Source organism: Oncorhynchus mykiss, chromosome 8, assembly GCF_013265735.2.
Source record: "Oncorhynchus mykiss isolate Arlee chromosome 8, USDA_OmykA_1.1, whole genome shotgun sequence".
Classification (NCBI taxonomy): domain Eukaryota; kingdom Metazoa; phylum Chordata; class Actinopteri; order Salmoniformes; family Salmonidae; genus Oncorhynchus; species Oncorhynchus mykiss.
The window spans coordinates 18,735,613-18,748,156 of NC_048572.1; the positions used below are offsets into that span (position 1 = coordinate 18,735,613).

At 46.7% G+C, this 12,544-nt stretch overlaps 1 protein-coding gene and 1 non-coding gene across 2 annotated transcripts in view; both read left to right on the forward strand.

Annotated features, from left to right (window-relative positions):
* Positions 1-12,544, forward strand: part of LOC110529529 (cyclin-dependent kinase 19) — a 70,048-nt gene that overhangs the window by 19,554 nt on the left and 37,950 nt on the right. The gene's annotated exons all lie outside the window — the stretch shown is intronic.
* trnaa-ugc lies at positions 1,398-1,471 on the forward strand. Its single transcript has one exon. It is a non-coding gene; the product is annotated as a tRNA-Ala (tRNA).

Sequence of the window (12,544 nt, forward strand, 5' to 3'; positions counted from 1 at the left end):
GCCTACACTCTTTTGGGAAGGCTTTCCACTAGATGTTGAAACATTGCTCTGGGGACTTGCTTCCATTCATCCACAAGAGCATTAGTGATGTCGGGGACTGATATTGGGCGATTAGTCCTTGCTCGCAGTCTGCGCTCCAATTCATCCCCAAACTGTTTGATGGAGTCGAGGTCAGGGCTCTGTGCAGGCCTGTCAAGTTCTTCCACACCGATCACGAAAACCATTTCTGTATGGACCTTACTGAGTACCATGCTCCATATTTTCTAGCATAGTGGTGGTTGCATGATGTTATGTGTATGCTTGTAATCGTTAAGGACTGGGGAGTTTTAAGTATAAAAAAAAAACAGATTGGAGCTAAGCACAGGAAAAATCCTAGAGGAAAACCTGGTTCCACCAGACACTGGGAGATGAATCCACCTTTCAGCAAGACAATAACCTAAAACACAAGGCCAAACCTACCCTGGAGTTGTTACCAAGAAGACAGTGAATGTTCCTGAGTTGCCGAGTTACAGTTTTGACTTAAATCTACTTGAAAATCTATGGCAAGACCTGAAAAGAGCTTGAATAATTTTGAAAAGAATCATGGCAAACGTTGCACAATCCAGGTGTGGAAAGCTGTTAGGGACTAAGGCAGAAAGACTCACAGCTGTAATCGTTGCTAACAATGATTCTAACAAGTATTGACAAAGGGCGTTGAATGCTTACGTAAAGAAGATATATTAGTGTTTCATTTTTCATAAATGTTTTACAAATGTTTTTCTTCCACTTTGACATTAGAGTATTTTGTATCAATCGTTAACAAAAAAATACAATTAAATCCATTTGATCCCACTTTGTGTCACAATATTTTTGGGAAAAAGTCAAGGGGTGTAAATATTTTCTGAAGGCACTGTACATATCTACCTCAGTACCTCGTACCCCTGCACATGGACTCGGTACTGATACCCCTTGTATATAACCAAGTTACCAATGTGTTTCTATTATTACTTTTATTATTACGTGTTTCACTTTTCTAATATTTCTCTATTTTCTATCTCTCTTCATTGTTGGGAAGGGCCCGTAAGTAAGCATTTCACTGTTAGTCCACACCAGTTGTTTACGAAGCATTTGATGAATACAATTTGATTTGATTTGACTAGGCCTTAGGGTTGCAAAATTCTGGGAACTTTCAATAAATTCCATGGTTTTCCAGAAATCCTGGTTGGAGGATTCCGGACGTCCTGCTTATTCCCTCCTGATTCCGAGAATCTTCCAACCCCGACTGAGCTTGAGAGAGACCAGAGAATGACAAATCTAAAGATATGTTTAATACAATGCTACTACTGTATCTAGTAAAAGTTGTGAGCGAAAAAGGCCTGAGAACTCACTGAGAAACCCCATCAACTACATAGACAAAGGTCACATATGGCTCAATTGGTAGAGCATGGTGCTTGCAACGCCAAGGTTGTGGGTTCGATTCCCTCGGTGGACCAGTACGGATAATGCATGCACTCACTACTGTAAGCTGCTCTGGATAAGATAAATTACTCAAATGTAAAAAATATAAACTGACCTGAGTGAAAGTGAGCATTTGTTCTTTAGGAAGGCTCACAACACTCTGAAGCCTCCATAGGTCAGTATACTTTGTGAGGACTTTTATCTGAACATGGTCTGCTTTGTCACCGTGGTTTAAGGGGTGAGCGAGGTTGAACTTGAATCCTCCCTGACTGTTACGCAACCAGCTGCTTTAAGCTCTCTTTCAACAACCAGCTCAATGGCAGTGCACAGTGCAATGGTGACATGTGGATCCTTTGATCCAGATGAGTTGCAGGGCCCTGCCTAATTCAATCAATGAATATGCATGTAATCTGGTTTCATGTCAACACATTACCCCAAAACGACTACAGGTGAGGAAACATTACCCGACACATTATGTAAAAGCCTGAATAAATTAATTCGAAAGATCGATCAATTTCAAAAAGGTACAGTACATTCAGTTCTTAAACTATTTTGCACGTAATGATTTTTCCACAACTTCTGAAGGGACATACCAACACGGAAAAAGTCAAAAAGATCCTCAAGCCATTTGAATGCACAAAACCAATAACACATGGCAGAAAAACATCCCTCAAGTCAGTCGTGAATGTGGCATGCCAAACGTTAAACTCTAGCACAGTTAGAGTTTATGGGCGACCGGGGGGTTGTTGGTGACACAAAGAGTCTATTGTTCTGTTTAAGCGAAACTGGTCTGAGAGACTTTGAGCAAAATCCATTTCTTGTGGCTCTTAACTTCAGCTGGCGACCCTCAAGGTGTTTTCGTCTGATGGTGAGAGCCTCCTGTTGCACTGCTCACATCCGGCTTCACCTGTATTCCACTACTGAGCTCTGGCGCCCCTGACTGACGCCTTTCCTTGACAGCTGTTCCCTTCCCTGGACTTTCGGGGCTAGGGTCCACCTTCTGGGGTTCCCTCACCTGACTAGACCCATCTGGATGCATTCTTCCCTGGACTTTCGGGGCTAGGGTCCACCTTCTGGGGTTCCCTCACCTGACTAGACCCATCTGGATGCATTCTTTGAGAACATGAATGTTATCATGTGCTATTATCAGCTTCCAGGGGTAGGAGACATAGTGTGAGATCAGATAGTAGAATAACATAATGACCAGGTTTACCAGGAAACTAGCTGAGTAAACTCAACTCCATCCAGCGATATGTCTACGGAGTTGAGCCGAATGTACCGCCATAAAGTTGGCGACTTCAAACTTGCACTACCACTCAATACTTCTATAAATATCCATTATTTAGACCCCCTGCTGTACCTGTATTTGTCCTGATTTATATAGAGCAGCGGTATTCAACCATGGGTCTGTGGCCGTGGAGGTACAGCAGGGGGTCCACGAAAATATATTATAAAAGGTCTATTATTATTATTATTTTATCAAATCAAATTTAATTTGTCACATGCTTTGTAAACAAGTCTAGACTAACAGTGAAAAATGCTTACTTACGGGTCCTTTTCCAACAATGCTGAGTTAAAGATAAAGTAAAAAATATATATATAGAAATAGTGACACGAGGAATAAATACACAGTGAATAACAATAACGAGTAAAAATAACGTGGCTATACACCAGTGGTACCAAGTCAATGTGCAGAGGTACGAGGTGATTGAGGTAGCTATGTACACTGAATTAAAATATAAATGCAACATGCCACAATTTCAAATATTTGACTGAGTTACAGTTCATATAAGGAAATCAGTCAATTGAAATGAATTAATTAGGCCCTAATCTATGGATTTCACATGACTGGGAATATATACATCTGTTGGTCACAGATTCCTTTAAAAAAAAAGTAGGGGCATGGATCAGAAAAACAGTCAGTATCTGCTGTGACCACCATTTGGCTCATACAGCGTGACACATCTCCTTCCCATAGAGTTGATCAGGCTGTTGATTGTGGCCTGTGGAATGTTGTCCCACTCCTCTTCGATGGCTGTGCGAAGTTGATGGATATTGGCAGTAACTGGAACACGCTGTCGTACACGTTGATCCAGGGCATCCCAAACATGCTCAATGGGTGACATGTCTGGTGAGTATGCCGGCCATGGAAGAACTTGGACAGTTTCAGGAATTGTGTACAGATCCTTGTGACATGGGCCCGTGCATTATCATGCTGAAACATGAGGTGATGGCGGCTATGGATAGCACAACAATGGGCATCAGGATCTCATCACAGTATCTCTGTGCATTCCAATTGCCATCGATAAAATGCAATTGTGTTTGTTGTCAATTGCTTATGCCTAACCATACCATAACCCCACCGCCACCATGGGGCACTCTGTTCACAACGTTGACATCAGCAAACCGCTCGCCCACACGACGCCACATACGCTGTCTGCCATCTGCCCGGTACAGTTGAAACCGGGATTCATCCGTGACGAGCACACCTCTCCAGCGTGCCAGTGGCCATCAAAGGTGAGCATTTGCCCAAGGTCAAGACCCTGGTGAGGATGACGAGCACGCAGATGAGCTTCCCTGAGAAGGTTTCTGACAGTTTGTGCAGAAATTCTTCGGTTATGCAATCGCGCAGGTGAAGAAGCCGGATGTAGAGGTCCTGGGCTGGAGAAGTTACATGTGCTCTGCGGTTGTGAGGCCAGTTAGACGTACTGACAAGTTCTCTAAAATGATGTTGTATGCGGCTTATGGTAGAAATGAACATTAAATTATCTGGCAACCGCTCTGGTAGACATTCTTGCAGTCAGCATGCTCCCTCAAAACTTGAGACATCTGTGGCATTGTGTTGTGTGACAAAACTGCACATTTTAGAGTGGCCTTTTATTGTCCCCAGCACAAGGTGAACTTTTGTAATGACCGTGCTGTTTAATCAGCTTCTTGATATACCACACCTGTCAGGTGGATTATCTTGGCAAAGGAGAAATGCTCACTAACAGGGATGTAAAAAAATTTGTGCACAGAATTTGAAAGAAATAAGCTTTTTGTGCGTATGTAAAATTATTTCAGCTCATGAAACATGGGAACAACACTTTACATGTTGCGTTTATATTTTTGTTCAGTGCACATATACAGTGCCTTGAGGAAGTATTCACACCACTTGACTTTTTCCATATTTTATTGTGTTACAGCCTGAATTTAAAATGGATGAAATGTATATTTCTTGTCACTGGCCTACACACCAAAACAAGTCAAGGGGTGTGAATACTTTCTGAAGGCCCAGGTAAAGTGACTAGGCAACAGGATAGATAATAGACGGTAGCTGAAGCGTATGTGGTGAGTGTGAAAGTGTGTGTGTGAGAGAGTGTGTGCGTGTCCTCAGTGTACATGTGTGTGTGTGCAGTATATGTGTGTGTTGGGGTGTCAGCATAAGTATGTGTGAGTGTGTGGGTAGAATCCAGTGTGTGTGCATAGAGTCAATGCAAGAGAGTTAGTGCAAAAGGGTCAATGTAGATAGTCTGGGAAGCCATTTGATATCTAGCAGTCTTGTCCAACAGTCTTATGGCTTGTGGGTAGAAGCGATTCAAGGTCCTGTTGGTTCCAGCACTGGTCCTGCTTCCCGTGCGGTAGCAGAGAGAGCAGTCTATGGCTTGGGTGGCTGGAGTCTTTGCATGTGGACCTTTCTCTAACACTGCCTGATATATAGGTCCTGGATGGCAGGGAGCTCGGCCCCAATGATGTACTGGGCCGTATTCACCACCCTCTGTAGCGCGTTGCAGTCAGGTGCCTTGAAGTTGACGTACCAAGCAGCGGTGCAGCCAGTCATGATGCTCTCAATGGTGCAGCTGTAGAACTTTTTGAGGATCTGAGGGCCCGTGCCAAATCTTTTCAGCCTCCTAAGGGGGAAGAGGTGTTGTCGTGCCCTCTTCACAACTGTGTGGGTGTGTGTGGACCATGTTAATTCCTCAACTCAACTCCGCTCTCGAACCCACTCCACTACAACCCCATCGATGTGGATGGTGGCGTGCTCGCCCCTCTGTTTCCTGTAGTCCACGATCCATGTTCAGTCCCAGGGTCCTGAGCTTGGAGGAGACTATAGTATTGAATGTGAGCTGTAGTCTCCAATTGACTCAAATGATGTCAATTGGCCTATCAGAAGCTTCTAAAGCCATGACATAATTTTTTTTTTTTCCCCCAAGCTGTTTAAAAGCAGTCTACTTCGTGTATGTAAACTGCTGACCCACTGGAATTGTGATACAGTGAATTATAAGTGAAATGATCTGTCTGTAAACAATTGTTGAAAAATTACTTGTGTCATGCACTAAGTAGATGTCCTAACCGACTTGCAAAAACCATAGTTTGTTAACAAGACATTTGTGGAGTGGTTGAAAAATGAGTTTTAATGACTCCAACCTAAGTGTATGTAAACCTCCGACTTCAACTGTTGATGTATATTATCAATGCCCATGTTCAATGTTCATGTTCAGTTCTTCAGATCCCGTTGATAGGATAGTCTTGAACAGAGCTTGTCCAGTTTGTTCTCCAGTGTTTGTACATTCGTCAATAGAACAGAGGGTAGAGGCGGTTTATTTCTCTGCCGTTTCAGTTTCATCAGGGTGCCCACACTTCAACCTCTATATTGTCGTCTCTTTTAAGTGTCAGGGATTAGGGCTGGTCCGGGTTGAGCAGTATGTCCTGCGCCACTGACTCATTGAAGTCGAAATCTTCATCAAAATTTGAGGTTAATGATCACTGTTCTGATGTCCATAAATTATTTTCGATCATAGGAACCGATGGCTGAAACATTATGTACAAAAAAAGTTAAGATCAGCACAAATCAACACAAAATATCAGAATTGGTTAAATGATTTATTTTTTATTTGGTGTTTGGTGATAGGCTTACTTCCCATAAGTGGGCTATTACCGCTGTGGTGTGGCCTGAGGTTTGCCGGTGCTTATTATTTTGTCTGTGACTCATGCAGAAAATCGGAGCAATGTATTAGCAATGAAACACCAAACAGACTGTTATTGTTCAATTCTGGCATCCATTTCACCCAATCTATTTTGAGAATCTAAACTACCAGGTTTAGATTGTTGTTGGTCTAGTTTAGATTTACCATCAGCGGTTGAAACTATTTTGAAAATGCAGTTTCCCTTGAAGCAATTCCTGTTTTTAGTTTATTATCACCAAATGGCTTTTCTTTAAATACAATCAAGGGGACCAGGGTAAATGTCCTTCAGACAAAAACAATGACAACAGTGATTTGCACAACATTTATTTTTTATTCACTCTGTCAACCAGCCAAAGTCAGTGTTATGGCGAGTGAATGAGGACCCAAAAGCGAACTAACTTAAACAGAGCTTCTTTAATAACAAAACATAGGTAGGCTCAGATAGACCGGCAGATTCCGACAGGACAGGACAAGGTTACAGCAAACATGACGATAGTCTGGCTCAGGCATGAAACACAAACAAACAAGAATCCGACAAGGACAGGAGCAGAAACAGAGGGAGATATAGGGACCTAATCAGAGGGAAAAAGGGAACAGGTGGGGAACGGGGTGAATGGGTAGTTAGGAGGAGACAGGGAACAGCTGGGGGAAAGAAGGGGAGAAAAGGTAACCTGACACGACCAGCAGAGGGAGACAGGGTGAAGGGAAAGGACAGAGACAAGACAACATGACAGTACCCCCCCACTCACCGAGCGCCTCCTGGCGCACTCGAGGAGGAAACCTGGCGGCAACGGAGGAAATCCTCGATCAGCGCACGGTCCAGCACGTCCCGAGAGGGAACCCAACTCCTCTCCTCAGGACCGTACCCCTCCCAATCGACAAGGTACTGGTGACCACGGCCCCGAGGACGCATGTCCAAAATCCTGCGGACCCTGTAGATGGGTGCGCCCTCGACAAGGATGGGGGGGGGGGGGGGAAGACGAGCGGGGGCGCGAAGAACGGGCTTAATGCAGGAGACGTGGAAGACCGGGTGGACGCGACGAAGGTATCGCGGAAGAAGAAGTCGAACTGCGACAGGATTAATGACCCGAGAAATACGGAACGGACCAATGAACCGCGGGGTCAACTTGCGAGAAGCCGTCTTAAGGGGAAGGTTCTGAGTGGAGAGCCAAACTCTCTGACCGCGACAATATCTAGGACTCTTAGTTCTACGCTTATTAGCAGCCCTCACAGTCTGCGTCCTATAACGGCAAAGTGCAGACCTGACCCTCTTCCAGGTGCGCTCGCAACGTTGGACAAAAGCCTGAGCGGAGGGGACGCTGGACTCGGCGAACTGAGATGAGAACAGCGGAGGCTGGTACCCGAGGCTACTCTGAAAAGGAGATAGCCCGGTCGCAGACGAAGGAAGCGAGTTGTGGGCGTATTCTGCCCAGGGGAGCTGTTCTGACCAAGACGCAGGGTTGCGAAAAGAAAGACTGCGTAAGATGCGACCAATAGTCTGATTGGCCCGTTCTGCTTGACCGTTAGACTGGGGGTGAAAGCCGGAAGAGAGACTGACGGAAGCCCCAATCAAACGGCAAAACTCCCTCCAAAATTGAGACGTGAATTGCGGACCTCTGTCCGAAACGACGTCTGACGGAAGGCCATGAATTCTGAAAACATTCTCGATGATGATTTGTGCCGTCTCTTTAGCAGAAGGAAGCTTAGCAAGGGGAATGAAATGGGCCGCCTTAGAGAACCTATCGACAACCGTAAGAATAACAGTCTTCCCCGCTGACGAAGGCAGTCCGGTGACAAAATCTAAGGCGATGTGAGACCACGGTCGAGAGGGAATAGGAAGCGGCCTGAGACGGCCGGCAGGAGGAGAGTTACCGGACTTAGTCTGCGCGCAGACCGAACAAGCAGCCACGAAACGACGCGTGTCATGCTCCCGGGTGGGCCACCAAAAACGCTGGCGAATGGAAGCAAGCGTACCCCGAACGCCAGGGTGGCCGGCTAACTTGGCAGAGTGAGCCCACTGAAGAACGGCCAGACGAGTAGGAACGGGAACGAAAAGAAGGTTCCTAGGACAAGCGCGCGGCGACGGAGTGTGAGTGAGCGCTTGTTTTACCTGCCTCTCAATTCCCCAGACAGTCAACCCGACAACACGCCCCTCAGGGAGAATCCCCTCGGGGTCAGTGGAGGCTACTGAAGAACTGAAGAGACGAGACAAAGCATCAGGCTTGGTGTTCTTAGAGCCCGGACGATAAGAAATCACGAACTCGAAACGAGCGAAAAACAGCGCCCAACGCGCCTGACGCGCATTAAGTCGTTTGGCAGAACGGATGTACTCAAGGTTCCTATGGTCAGTCCAAACGACAAAAGGAACGGTCGCCCCCTCCAACCACTGTCGCCATTCGCCTAGGGCTAACCGGATGGCGAGCAGTTCGCGGTTACCCACATCATAGTTACGTTCCGACGGCGACAGGCGATGAGAAAAATACGCGCATGGGTGGACCTTGTCGTCAGAGAGGGAGCGCTGAGAAAGAATGGCTCCCACGCCCACCTCTGACGCGTCAACCTCGACAACGAACTGTCTAGAGACGTCAGGTGTAACAAGGATAGGAGCGGATGTAAAACGATTCTTGAGGAGATCAAAAGCTCCCTGGGCGGAAACGGACCACTTAAAGCACGTCTTGACAGAAGTAAGGGCTGTGAGAGGAGCGGCCACCTGACCGAAATTACGGATGAAACGACGATAGAAGTTCGCGAAGCCGAGAAAGCGCTGCAGCTCGACGCGTGACTTAGGGACGGGCCAATCAATGACAGCTTGGACTTTAGCGGGATCCATCTTAATGCCTTCAGCGGAAATAACAGAACCGAGAAATGTGACGGAGGAGGCATGAAAAGTGCACTTCTCAGCCTTCACAAAAAGACAATTCTCTAAAAGGCGCTGGAGGACACGTCGAACGTGCTGAACATGAATCTGGAGTGACGGTGAAAAAATCAGGATATCGTCAAGGTAAACGAAAACAAAGATGTTCAGCATGTCTCTCAGGACATCATTGACTAATGCCTGAAAGACAGCTGGAGCGTTAGCGAGGCCGAAAGGAAGAACCCGGTATTCAAAGTGCCCTAACGGAGTGTTAAACGCCGTCTTCCACTCGTCCCCCTCCCTGATGCGCACGAGATGGTAAGCGTTACGAAGGTCCAACTTAGTGAAAAACCTGGCTCCCTGCAGGATCTCGAAGGCTGAAGACATAAGAGGAAGCGGATAACGATTCTTAACTGTTATGTCATTCAGCCCTCGATAATCTATGCAGGGGCGCAGAGACCCGTCCTTCTTCTTGACAAAAAAAAACCCCGCTCCGGCGGGAGAGGAGGAGGGGACTATGGTACCGGCGTCAAGAGCTACAGACAAATAATCCTCGAGAGCCTTACGTTCGGGAGCCGACAGAGAGTATAGTCTACCCCGGGGGGGAGTGGTTCCCGGAAGGAGATCAATACTACAATCATACGACCGGTGTGGAGGAAGAGAGGTGGCCCTGGACCGACTGAACACCGTGCGCAGATCGTGATATTCCTCCGGCACCCCTGTCAAATCACCAGGCTCCTCCTGTGAAGAAGAGACAGAGGAAACAGGAGGGATAGCAGACATTAAACATTTCACATGACAAGAGACGTTCCAGGAGAGGATAGAATTACTAGACCAATTAATGGAAGGATTATGACAAACTAGCCAGGGATGGCCCAAAACAACAGGTGTAAAAGGTGAACGAAAAATCAAAAAAGAAATGGTTTCGCTATGATTACCAGAAACAGTGAGGGTTAAAGGTAGCGTCTCACGCTGAATCCTGGGGAGAGGACTACCATCCAGGGCGAACAAGGCCGTGGACTCCCTTAACTGTCTGAGAGGAATGTCATGTTCCCGAGCCCAGGTCTCGTCCATAAAACAGCCCTCCGCCCCAGAGTCTATTAAGGCACTGCAGGAAGCTGACGAACCGGTCCAGCGTAGATGGACCGACAAGGTAGTGCAGGATCTTGAAGGAGAGACAGGAGTAGTAGCGCTCACCAGTAGCCCTCCGCTTACTGATGAGCTCTGGCTTTTACTGGACATGAAGTGACAAAATGACCAGCAGAACCGCAATAGAGACAGAGGCGGTTGGTGATTCTCCGTTCCCTCTCCTTAGTCGAGATGCGGATACCTCCCAGCTGCATAGGCTCAGCTCCCGAGCCGGCAGAGGAAGATGGTAGTGATGCGGAGAGGGGGGCAACGGAGAACGCGAGCTCCTTTCCACGAGCTCGGTGACGCAGATCAACCCGTCGCTCAATGCGAATAGCGAGTTCAATCAGGGAATCCACGCTGGAAGGGACCTCCCGGGAGAGAATCTCATCCTTTACCTCTGCGCGGAGACCCTCCAGAAAACGAGCGAGCAAAGCCGGCTCGTTCCAGCCACTGGAGGCAGCAAGAGTGCGAAACTCAATAGAGTAGTCTGTTATGGATCGATTACCTTGACATAGGGAAGACAGGGCCCTGGAAGCCTCCTCCCCAAAAACAGATCGATCAAAAACCCGTATCATCTCCTCCTTAAAGTCCTGATACTGGTTAGTACACTCAGCCCTTGCCTCCCAGATTGCCGTGCCCCACTCACGAGCCCGTCCAATAAGGAGAGATATGACGTAGGCGACACGAGCAGTGCTCCTGGAGTAAGTGTTGGGCTGGAGAGAAAACACAATATCACACTGGGTGAGGAACGAGCGGCATTCAGTGGGCTCCCCAGAGTAACACGGCGGGTTATTGATTCTGGGCTCCGGAGATTCGAAAGCCCTGGAAGTGGCCGGTGGATCGAGGCGGAGATGGTGAACCTGTTCTGTGAGGTTGGAGACTTGGGTGGCCAGGGTCTCAACGGCATGTCGAGCAGCAGACACTTCCTGCTCGTGTCTGCCTAGCATCGCTCCCTGGATCCCGACGGCTGAGTGGAGAGGATCCGAAGTCGCTGGGTCCATTCTTGGTCGGATTCTTCTGTTATGGCGAGTGAATGAGGACCCAAAAGCGAACTAACTTAAACAGAGCTTCTTTAATAACAAAACATAGGTAGGCTCAGATAGACCGGCAGATTCCGACAGGACAGGACAAGGTTACAGCAAACATGACGATAGTCTGGCTCAGGCATGAAACACAAACAAACAAGAATCCGACAAGGACAGGAGCAGAAACAGAGGGAGATATAGGGACCTAATCAGAGGGAAAAAGGGAACAGGTGGGGAACGGGGTGAATGGGTAGTTAGGAGGAGACAGGGAACAGCTGGGGGAAAGAAGGGGAGAAAAGGTAACCTGACACGACCAGCAGAGGGAGACAGGGTGAAGGGAAAGGACAGAGACAAGACAACATGACAGTCAGCTATTCTTTCCGACCATTCTGATCACTGTGTAAACATTACCATGTTTTAGTTGTGTTTGCAGAGGGAGTGGGTTGGCAGGCACTCTCACTTGGTTGCCATGGATGAAATGACAGTCAGAAGCTAGGTTTCCATCCAAATGTTCATGTGAATATTCTAAAAGCCGCATCAAAACAATATGCACATTTTCCCACCAGAGATGTGCTACCATCAAATTGACTTGTTGCAGATAAAGGGCTGTGCGTGATGATGTAGTGAACATAAAATACCTTTTGTGTTTAAAAACCCATGTATCGGATAAAAAATACAACTTAATTGGGTTTACATCGCATTTTCAACTCTACTGATGGTTTTCTCACCAAAATATGCGTTATATTGCGAGTGTGCACTCTCTGGTATTGGCACGTGCGCTTCAGCCAACAGCGCTGTCTGCCGAGCCAGTTCCCAGACTTAATTCATTTGTTAATTTTTATTTGTCAAACAGCAGCCAAGCATCGATTATCATGTCACCAGAATAAGACCCTCGATATTTATTGGAAATGAGCATCAAGCTCATCACCTTGCACTCTCACCACCCTTTGAAGTGAATTAAAATTGATTTAATCTGTAACCTAATAAATTGCATGCTTTCCCGATTAGTCATAGTGGGAGGACCACACAACATGTCATCTAGTGACTATCATGGTTATTAAATAAATATTTACGTATAAAAGCGTTTAAACCAACATTTTTCGCATAATTCATTTTACCGTCACAAAAGAGCCCTAGTGTATTTAGTTTTG